The sequence below is a fragment of the Diadema setosum genome, chromosome 4 (genome assembly GCF_964275005.1).
Source record: "Diadema setosum chromosome 4, eeDiaSeto1, whole genome shotgun sequence".
Classification (NCBI taxonomy): Eukaryota; Metazoa; Echinodermata; class Echinoidea; order Diadematoida; family Diadematidae; genus Diadema; species Diadema setosum.
Window position 1 is genome coordinate 21,212,215 of NC_092688.1, and position 11,293 is coordinate 21,223,507.

The 11,293-nt window shown below is 42.5% G+C and overlaps 1 long non-coding RNA gene across 2 annotated transcripts; it reads right to left on the bottom strand.

The window, feature by feature from the left end:
- Positions 1 to 5,027: 5,027 nt before the first annotated feature.
- Positions 5,028 to 9,894, bottom strand: LOC140226995 (uncharacterized). Of its 2 annotated transcripts, none has more exons than XR_011901008.1 (4): positions 9,748 to 9,894; positions 6,622 to 6,889; positions 6,078 to 6,301; positions 5,028 to 5,561 (listed from the first exon to the last, which is right to left on the bottom strand). It is a non-coding gene; the product is annotated as an uncharacterized lncRNA (long non-coding RNA). The 2 variants fall into 2 exon arrangements; XR_011901009.1 differs by lacking the exon at positions 9,748 to 9,894 and adding an exon at positions 8,926 to 9,142.
- Between the last annotated feature and the right edge of the window lie 1,399 nt (positions 9,895 to 11,293).

An 11,293-nucleotide genomic window follows, 5' to 3' on the forward strand; every position in this document is an offset into this window, starting at 1 on the left:
GGTATCGTCAGCGCGAGAAGACGTGTGAAGTATACGGACGTAGTATGCGGACGTGAGTGACTCCAACGATTAGGACGTGCTCTCGGAATGAAAGCTAATCGTGAAGTGAGGAAGCGTGGAAAATGAAACAGCGTGGTCGGAGAAAACATGTCACGGACAGGAGCTTTGAGAGTGGTAATTGGCTGATGAGAATGCACAGCTCGCCACTAATTGGTAGCTTGTTTCCGTGACAGCAAAACAAGGGGTGTGTTTATGAAAATCCGACTACTGTTGGAATGTGAAATACGCGTACCTCGGCACGATGACAAAAGCGAAGAATGTAGTGCGCACCTGTCGTGTGCCGGCGCACAAAGAAAGCTCGCGTGGATGTTGACAGAATGCTGGGTTGTCAGACAGCATAATTGACAGCAGGCAGACAGTAAAAATACCGAGATATTGGAAACCGCTACATTTAGCCCCCTTCCAGATCGCTAGTGGAGAAGTCAATGGAATGAAGACTAAAAACAAGCGATCGATACGAAAAGGTAAACCAAGTAGAGGCTGAAAATATCAGGTATCAAAATACATGTATTGAACGTAATGGGCTGGCCAGTGTACGTGCTTACCGCCAGTGCGTGTCGTTCGTGTTGGCTGCTGGAGTGGTGTTGACTGCCGCAGTGTCGTCTGCTGCGGTTGTGTAGGCTGCTGCCGTGGTATGGTGAGAGGGACGCTCGGGTTGCTCGCCGCGCTCCTGGCAGGGACAGGCGTAGGCTGTTGCCGCGGTGTGGTGAGCGGAATGCTCGTCGTGGTTGTCTCCCTTTTGGCGTTGATCTCCAGAGTGAGATGCTTGGGATCACGCGTGGAGTTGTGTGGACGAGCGGGAGCGTGGGATGTGGTGTTCCGTTTGCGATTGCGTCGAAGATTGCGACGCGGGCCAAAGTCAGGTGTGAACGAGCGCTCTCCGAGAATGGTGACGGGGGGCTTCACCTCCGCCTGTAAATGAAGTGTAGGCGGGGGCTTCGTCTTGTTGGGGGGTGAAGGAGGGAGGGCGCTGACTTCGGCAGTGGTGACGGTCGAGGAGTGTGTGCCGTAGTCGACAGCCCGGTGTTGTCGATCCGAAGTGGGAGATCGGCGACCAGTTGTGTCGCTGCCAGAGGGGCTCGTTGCCGCTGAAGTCTGGCTGGGCTGTTTCCCTGGTGCGTTGGAAGTGACTGGTCTCTTTCGCCGCGAGCAGGGTGAGCAGCACTGCCGGGCGGCGTCACCAAACTTCCAATGGAAGTAGCACTCACTGCCAGCGTGTCGGATTTGGGAAGGGGTTCGCTTCCGCGGCGCGCTGCGCGGCCCGCCTCCATGGCCGCGGTTGCCGCCTCTGGACCGCTGACGAGGACGAGGACGGTATTTCCGTTGCGAACGGCGTGATGTTCGCTGAGACCGTCGTTCGTCCATGCGTGCTACCAGTATGAACAGCTGCTCTGTTAGCAGCAGGACCTGCGCCGTGAGGTTCGCTATGACGTCCGCTGGAGGGCTGGTGGTAGCCATTGTATTCGTCGAAGTGAAGGGTGAGGATGTAGAATGGGACGTGAAGTTGGCCCTATACGATCACGTCGGGGTCACCAATGTAAGTATTATTGGTACGGGCCTATGATGAAATACCTAACTAAATTATTACTCACCGAGTGGCTAACGGGACTTGGAGCTGAAGGCACCACCAGCAGGAATGGTAGGCGACCGTATCAGTAGAGGAATGCACTAGGGCACCAGAAAAGGTGTAAAGTGTACGTGCTTGGCCCTATACGATCACGTCGGGGTCACCAATGTAGGTATTATTGGTACGGGCCTATGATGAAATACCTAACTAAATTATTACTCACCGAGTGGCTAACGGGACTTGGAGCTGAAGGCACCACCAGCAGGAATGGTAGGCGACCGTATCAGTAGAGGAATGCACTAGGGCACCAGAAAAGGTGTAAAGTGTCCTTGTAGGTTGTATTGCACTTCCCGAAATAATATGGACTAACTCCGAATGCACTAAGGGTGTCCGAAGACGACAGTGTCCCACAGAAGTATGTACAAAATATCCAGCAGCAGCGTGGAGTATCCTCCGAGTGCCGCGGCTAGCACAAGCGAGGGTAGAGTCGATCCACAGCTGGAGCGCTGGATAGAAGAACTGCACGGTCCCTAGCTGGTTGTGGTTGAATCTGCACACCACAGACCACGCGCTAGCAGGACAGAAGCAGCTAGCGATGTGATGGGACGCAGATCGCGTTGAATGCAACGATGTAACGAGGCGCCGATCGCGTTCAGATCGCGTTGAATGCAGCGATGTAACGAGGCGCCGGTCGCGTTGAATGTAGCGATGTTAAGATCCCCAGGTTGGAGTGTAGCCTGAAGAAAGGGCGAGTCGCGACGAAAAGTAGCGAATGCCGCGAAGTACGAAATCCGGGAAAGTGTAATAATCCGTATTGTATACCCTTGTAAAAAAATACCATGGTTTGACTATGAGGCATAACCATGGTTTTACATTGGATCCATCCATGGTTTAACCATAGTGCAATATGGTTTGATTATGGTCAAACCATGGTGCACTAATGTTTAACCATAGTTTAACAATAGTTAAACAATAGTGCACTATGGTTAAACCATGGTATCTACGGTTAAACCATAGGTTTAGCATGGGTTAACCATGGTAACCATGGTTTAAAGGTGGTAAATTGGAACGCACTTACCATGACATTACTGTGGTATTACCATGGTCACTACTGTGGTTCTACAGTACCAAAACCATGGTTAAGAAAAAGTAAAACCATGGTTACGGAAGTGTGAAACCATGGTTAGGAAATGGTGAAACTATGGTTAGGAAAAGATGAAACCATGGCAAACTTATGGTTTAACCATAGTGCAATATGGTTTAATTATGGTCAAACCATGGTGCACTAGTGTTTAACCATAGTTTAACCATAGTTAAACAATGGTACACTATGGTTAAACCATGGTAGCCATGGTTAAACCATAGGTTTAGCATAAGTTAACCATGGTAACCATGGTTTAAAGGTGGTAAATTGGAACGCACTTACCATGACATTACTGTGGTATTACCATGGTCACTACTGTGTTTCTACCAAGCCAAAACCATGGTTGAGAAAAAGTGAAACCATGGTAAAGGAAGTGTAAAACCATGGTTAGGAAATGGTGAAACCACAGTTAGGAAATGGTGAAACTACGGTTAGGAAAAGATGAAACCATGATAAACTCATGGTTTAACCATAGGGCAATATGGTTTAATTATGGTCAAACCATGGTGCACTAGTGTTTAACCATAGTTTAACCATAGTTAAACAATGGTGCACTATGGTTAAACCATGGTAGCCATGGTTAAACCATAGGTTTAGCACAAGTTAACCATGGTAACCATGGTTTAAAGGTGGTAAATTGGAACGCACTTACCATGACATTACTGTGGTTTTACCATGGTCACTAACTTGTGTTTCTACCGTGCCCAAACCATGGTTACGAAGAAGTGAAACCATGGTTAAGGAAGTGTAAAACCATGGTTAGGTAAAGGTGAAAGTTTGGTTAGGAAAAGATGAAAACATGGTTTTACAGCTGCCAAACCACAGAATTACAACCCAAATAACGATACAACCATGATCCATTGTACAAAGTAAACCCACTATTTAACCACAGTGCAATATCGTAGAAAAATGTATTTTTAACTACAGTTGTATTTCACAAGTACTTTGAGAAACCATGGGGAAATTTGGTTGGAGAAATATATTTTTCCACAATTGCTTTGCTATTTGATGAATAATGATCAATAAATAGCACAGTAGAGTCTTCACATAAAGTGATGAAATAAAAATATTTTCAGTAAATTACCTGGAGCAGAATAATAATTCTTACAATTCCTATACATATGTATTGTGATACAGTACATTTGTAAACATGTATATGAACCTGGACTCTGAAACAGGAGAAAACCAATTCTCTATTACATGTATTTTCCTTCTAGCTATAGTCTAAAAAATATGTACAGCTGTATTTAAAAACTGACTTCCATGTGTGTGTTGGTGGATGGGTGCAGATTTTAAGTGTTAATTGATTCACTGTTTAATAAAAGAAGCTATATGTAGCAACGAGTACATGTAGGTCGATGCTCTTACCAGCATTGACTTTCACACAGCCAAAGCTCTCCCCAAAACATACATGTATATCGAATACACTATGGCCAAATTGAGGAAACCAATAAGTCCCAATTTTTATGGCCTAGTCATGTGTATTCCTCTGAACATGCAGAAGTCAAACATTGCCCAATTTGATGTGCTTTTTCAGTCAAAAATGACTGACTGGAGTTGACTGTACTGTCATTAGCATTTAAAGGCACATAGACCCGGTGGTTTGCTTGCGTACACGGCGCATGGCACAAGCTTCCTTGAGAGACCTATGCTATCGACTCCTCTTTATCGTTAGCGTACACGGCGCACGGCACAAGCTTCCTTGAGAGACCTATGCTATCGACTCCTCTTTATCGTTAGCGCTTACGCTTTGACCCATTTCCATGAGTCCGAAGAAGTCCAATCCACTGCTGATGATGACAGCTTTAATATTTTTTTCTCTGAAGTCAAACAAAGAAGCATGCACCCTGGCATTCAAATTCTACGGACTGTCTGACACGCAGAGAAGACAATGAAGGCAACATTACCTAGCAACACCTACGCGCTTTACCGTTGAAGACAGCTCAATTTCGGCAGTCTTTGTATCAATGCTAATGGTGATCGGCACTCTCATCCAAAAGCGCTGCAGTAACTACCGGGTCTAGGCACCTTTAGAATAAGAAAGTACACAAGGGTAGAAACAGTCAATTATGATTATACATTCAAAAGTTATTTTTCAGCAGCTGGGTGTGAGAAGTCAAAGTATCATACAAATATCACATTATTTCCAGTTGCAAAACTGTAGGTTTATGTAAACAAATCAATGAAGAAAATGTACTCTTACTGAACCTCAGACAACAAATAAGACATAAGAATGCACATTTGCTCACTTTGCTGTTACGATTGAAAAGTAGCTTTTTATTGCTTCATGAGCAGCATCTTGACTGTACGTGGGTATGGCTTATTGCCAGTCACATGATTTAAAACTATAAGAATATCACCTGCAAAGAATTAGTTGGATAATTAAATACAGTGTACATATATTAGTGCATGTTTGATGTACATGATCATTAGTAGCTTTGAATTGTATAGATAATGCAAATTTGGACTTAAGTGACACCAGGAGCACTGGACAACAGAACAAAACAGCATCAAAAAAAAAAAAAAAAAAAAAATATCTAGCAACCAACAGTCCTGACATGAGAGCATACATGAACACTTCACATGCTTTGAAAACTGTCCTTGTACTTCTACTGTCCAAGACTATCCAGCAGTAAGCTTTGGTGCAACTTCTGGATGAGGCTTCGCAGGAACTAGGTCTTGATATAGCTTGGTTAGTGTGCCCTTTGTCGTTGTGGAGCCTTGAGATGTCCTTCTTTTGCAACCGTGAGCCGTGAGAATTTTCTTGGGGAAGATCACTCCTGCAACGAACTGAGAATTTATTCATTACGCTATTATTTTTTTAAAATAATAATAACGTGTAGTACGTGTTAAACTCTACTTCAAATACTCAACACACAAAATTCTTGCACAGAATAGTTACCTTGCAAAAAAAACATAAGAATGGGATTAGATTGATGTGGTACACCTAGCCATCATTTCATCACTCTAATGTGCTGGAGAGATACTGTTTAAAATACAGTGTACTTTTACAATCATTTTAACCCCTAAGTGCCACATACAGGTGAAGCCATTACGTTCCACATTCCATATCATGTATTGTGCACAAATTGCCTAGAGTAATTTCATGTTTTTCAAAAATTGATCACATTCTATTTTAAGCAGGTTGCCAATATTTTAGGATGCTGCATAGCATGCTGCTGGTATTTGAGGATGTTGCACAAGAATTTGGGTATGCTGCAGTGTAATGCTCAAATTCCTCATGAACTACACTAATAATGGGTTGAAAAAAAGAAACAAAGAAAGAAAGAAAGAGGAGTATCTTACCCTTGATGACATGGAAAAGCGGGAGAAAGTATGACATCAGTAGATGGACTTCTCTGCACCAGAATTCAGCCAGGAGGATGCCATACACGTATCAGCACTGCATATACTTGTACCCATGAAAGGAGCTAGCTAGGGGACAGCCTGATCGATGGTCATGGGTGGACTTCAAGTCTTCTATGGAGAAACCTTCTCGTGTCAGCCACTGGCACAATCAATCATTGATTCTGATGAGGAAAAAAAAAGATAACACAACATAACGATAATAGTGATGATTGAGAGAAGTGAAATAACGTTAGGCAGAAAAATCACACAGGAAAATGATGTAACATACAAAATACAGCATTGGATGATTTAAAGTTTGGTGCTTGTGCTAGCTCCCAAATGACTGCTGGAATAAAAGACTCCCAAATATTCTACAATGTCGCATAGCATGCTGCTGGTTTTTGAGGATGTTGCACAAGAATTTGGGTATGTTACAGCGATATGCTCAAATTCCTAATGAACCATACTGGGTTGAAATAAAGAAACAAAGAAAAAGGAATACCTTCTCCTTGATGACATGGTCAAACGGGAAAAAACATGACATCAGATGATCCACTTCTTTGCACCAGAATTCAGCCAGGAGGATGCCATGTACACATATTGATGTAAATCAGCGCTGCATGTGTATCATGTACTTGTACCCATGAAAGGAGCAAGCTAGTGGACAGCACGATCAATGGTCATGGATGGACCTCAAGTCTTCTATGGACTGCAAGTCTTCTATGGAAACACCTTCTCACATCAGCCACTTGCACAGTCAATCTTTGATTCTGATGAGGAAAAAAAAAAACACACGACATAACAATAATACACCTATTAATGATTGAGAGAAGAAAAATAAGGTTTGCCAGAAAAATCACACAACAATCCGTTAGGTGAATGATATACTGGTATAACATACAAATTACAAAATACAGCATCCTTTGCCATTGGGGGATTTCAAGATCAGTGCTAGTGCTAGCTCCCAAATGACTGACTTAAATTGAGCTCCAACACCGACGGTCGGATTAACTAAGCGATACTTATCAAAGTTATTGATCCCCAGCAATAGGTGTTGGAATCGCAGCATCGCAAGGTCCGTGAGAATCGCACGACGAAAAGTGATGGCGCATGATTACACTCGAATATTAAAAGATGCAGGACTGCTTAGTTTTTAGACACAAAGTGAGGAAGACAGACTAAAATGCCTCAAATTTCAACCATTCTTCAAAACACAACTTAATATTTAATTTTATGCTTCCAGGCTCAGATTTATGAAGCCACATGCTCCTGTAGGGCCTACGTTTCGTGGCGTGGGTGACCATTGCATTAGCATAAAATGTACATGCTACAGGCCTAACTCTTACACTACAAAATGGCGGAGCTAGGTTCAGCAGACGACATTCTTTGATTTCAACACCAAGCCCAGCACTTGACCGAAAGATTGGTCTGTATCTCGTCGACGGGGATATGTTCCACAGAGCAGAGACTGCATCTGGCTTTACGGATCCCCTCCTATAGACATAGTCCGGAGGTAGAGAGCCATAAGTAACGTCAAAAAAAAAAAAAAAATAAAAGACTCCTCCTTCGGACAGACGAATCTTTCACAAGTTTGCCCAGCACTAGCAACCAGAAATTTATGACATATTTTTGAGGTCATCCTACCAGCACCTACGGACTTCAAGTTCACTTCAGTTTTATCGCCAGTGCCAGTGGCTGCCAGTGCTTAAGTTAGTGCTGAGACACAATCAAAGAGTATAGAAGCTAAGAGGGCGTACTCTCGCGACTTGGCACGCAAACGGGTGTAGTGCGGCATGGAGCGGGAGCCCAACATGGAGCCCAATGGCAGCCAATTTAGTAATAATACCGCAAGCTTCTTAAACACGTGAGCCTATGGAGCAAACCCTACCTTCCTTTCATTTTCTTCATTTTAAAAGGAAGCACACAGCGGTAGAATTGCATTTCAGACCTCAAAATATCACAAAAAGTATATTTTCTGTCGATATGTAAAAAAAAAAAAATTGAAGTAATGTAATTACTTTTTTATCAGTAGTCCCTCAGCAAGTTTGTATTTGAACTGACAAACGCCACCTATCTCATTTCTCTCTCCCTCCCGAAACATAGTTTGGTCTACCTACTTCAGCTCAAACTTTGTGGGCCTGCAGATTGCGATTGGAAAGTAAATGACATTTTTTTCAAATACATTTCACGGTTAGACAGGAATGATATTTCTTTACGACAAAACAAGATTCTAAGTACATACATCGGTACATATCTTCCCCTGTTAAGTATGCCCCCTAAAAAGGGGAAAAATGAAAGGGAGACAGAAATACAAGGACCCAGTGATACGGCACTGATATCATGATCGCGTAATATACAGTACGCCCTCTAATCAATCTATCGGTCTGTTGCTTTCAATGGCGGAATGGAGTCAGTATTTCGCCCATGAGCGTACTAGTTCGCAGGAGTAAGCCCTTGTGTCTTAGCGTAGCTTCTACTGATTATCTTGATTCACTGGAGCAGTTACCACTAGAAGTCCTAACAGAGTTAGCAGAAAATAGTGTTGTTGATGTAGCTTGCACCGAACCTGATATCACCACCCAATATGAGGTAGGCCTATGCCTACTAACATTGTTAGGGATTACGCCTAACTGTTAGAACTACCGACTACCGTCTTGTTAGCCCGACCAGACGCTGTTAGAGTACGCTGTGCGAATAAATTATAGCCTGTCGCTACTAGTAGGGTTGGGGGTACCATGTATCGTCACCCTAAAGATCTGTAGCTTGTTTATTCTAAAAATATAACACAAATCCGCCTAATTCTTACCTCAAATATGCCATAAATACTGCAGTTTTGAATGTCGTGACCGTCTCGTTGATTATGAATCTCCGTTTTAAAATAGCGCAATTTTAGCGCGTGCGTTTCGTTTTCTTCGCGCAGCTAAAAAGGGAACCTTGCGATCGGCACCCCCTAACCTCCATAGGTATACACGTGAATTTCACAGCATAGGTAATACACGTGAATTTCACAGGCCATAGGTAACACGTTAATACACGTGAATTTCACAGCCATGCGTCGTTACTGAGCGGATGTGTAATTTTTAGCTTGGTTTGTTTGAGTTTGATTTTCGTTTCTTCGTTTTTATTGTTTTTATAGCTCATGACACTCAATCCCGTGCGTACCTTTTCGTTCTATACGCAAACAGCCATGATACGCAGGGTGCCGATGGGAAGGTGCCCTGCCGATAGGTGGTGCCCCAACCATACTAGATCTACACTGTCTACAGCGACTGGGTTGTGTATAGAATCTAGTTACCGTAGATAACTTGTAGAATTTACGTGACACAGTAACACTAACAGTTCAGTACATATACAGTAGCTGAGTTAGAACAACTCATTCCAAATTCTTGAGCTCTCATGTCATACTCTCACACTCACTGACTCAGTCACACTTTCAGATACAGAACAGTCTACTGGACTGGTTATCCCCACTTGATACGATCATGCGAAATTTGCACAGCAGGGGCAGGGCCGCTGCCGGCCCCGGGTCGGTCGGGACAATTCAATGCAAATCTCGCTGGTATCAGTGGTAATTATTTTAGCTAAGATTAGGTCTACTAATAATGTATTAAAAGTTACGTTGACCAACCTTCCTCGAAGAATCCCAAAGGAGCAGTTCCTCTTTTTCTTAGGGGCCGTTTGCTAGCCATTTCTGAAAATATCATATTCGTACGTCGAGATGTTTGACTCCGGTCAGAGATCATCACGAAAGAGCGTTTGAAATGATGAACAGCAAATCATCGTAGCCGTGTGTGTGGTTTTTGAGCGCGGTCGCGGACTAACGGTTCAGCAGTACATACACGTAAGGTTGTTTGTTGTTGTTGTTGGTGCTTAAAGGCGCGTCATTCAATATTGAATATTTACGCCTTTTATCTCATATATAAAAGGAATCACACTCATTTTTCGACAACGGAAAGAATAATAATTCCATTGTAATATAAATAAAATAATAATCATTATTATAATTAAGCGCGGGGAGCAATCTGTACGCATAAAGGTTGAGATAGAGAAAAACACCTCGTAAAAGGCTCGCAAAATCTGGTCAGCCCGGCTCGGTAATGTTGAGCAGGCTTCTCGGCCGATCGCGCATGACCTAGACCACTCATTTGCAACGAGGGCGCTCCACCCAACACATTATTTTGCAATACAGTTTCCCGATTTGTATACACCATGCTAAACAAAACATATTACCTAGCTATATAATTCTAACCACAAAATACAAACAGACAAGCCCAATAGCGGGTAAGTGCAGTGCTGTGCTGTGCATCAATGATGTTACGTTATATACTATTCCTCCTGATTATCTTCTCATTAGGTAGAAATAAGAAAATAAGAGAAAAGAACACAGAGGAGATGAAATGAGACTTGACACATCAGTCCCCGATAAATATGTTTCTTGAAAGAAAGAAAAAAAAAATCATATTCTGGCATATATGCCCGTGGATTTCAAAAAGAATAAAACACATTCTTGGCGGAGTTCGTCATTTTGGAGCAAATGTTGTAATGTGAGAGCATCAGATGATATCTTTAGACGTTTGCATAAAAACTTTCGTTCTCTGGAGTATTCTTTACAATACATCAGAACATGAGAGATAGTCTCTTGTTCTTTACAAGTATCACATTGTCCATTATCATGTTTTCCTATTTTACACAAATAATAATTAAGCCTACATTTTCCAAGTCTTAGTCGATGTAATACACATTCATCTTTTCTATTTTTACAGAATGATTTAAATTTCGCATATGGTGTAGGCTGAATGGTATAAAGATGCCTTCCATGTTGTGAATTTTCCCATCTCGTACACCAGATCCCGGTGTAAAAATTCAACATATAACCACGTAATTCTGTCACCGTATAAGAGACTTGCAAATCAACTTCTTGGTGTGCGAGTCCTGATTTGGCAAGAGTATCAGCTCTCTCATTACCTGATATTCCACAATGAGAGGGGACCCACTCAAAAAACAAATTTGTGCCTTTTCTATATAAATGTGTAATTTTGCACAGAATTTCAAAAACAACAGAAGAAGAATCTCGATGTTCTATTGCCTGTAATGCAGATAAAGAATCAGTTAAGATCAACACAGGTGTTTGGATTATATGGTTCACTTCTAACCATTCCAGGGCCATTAGGATG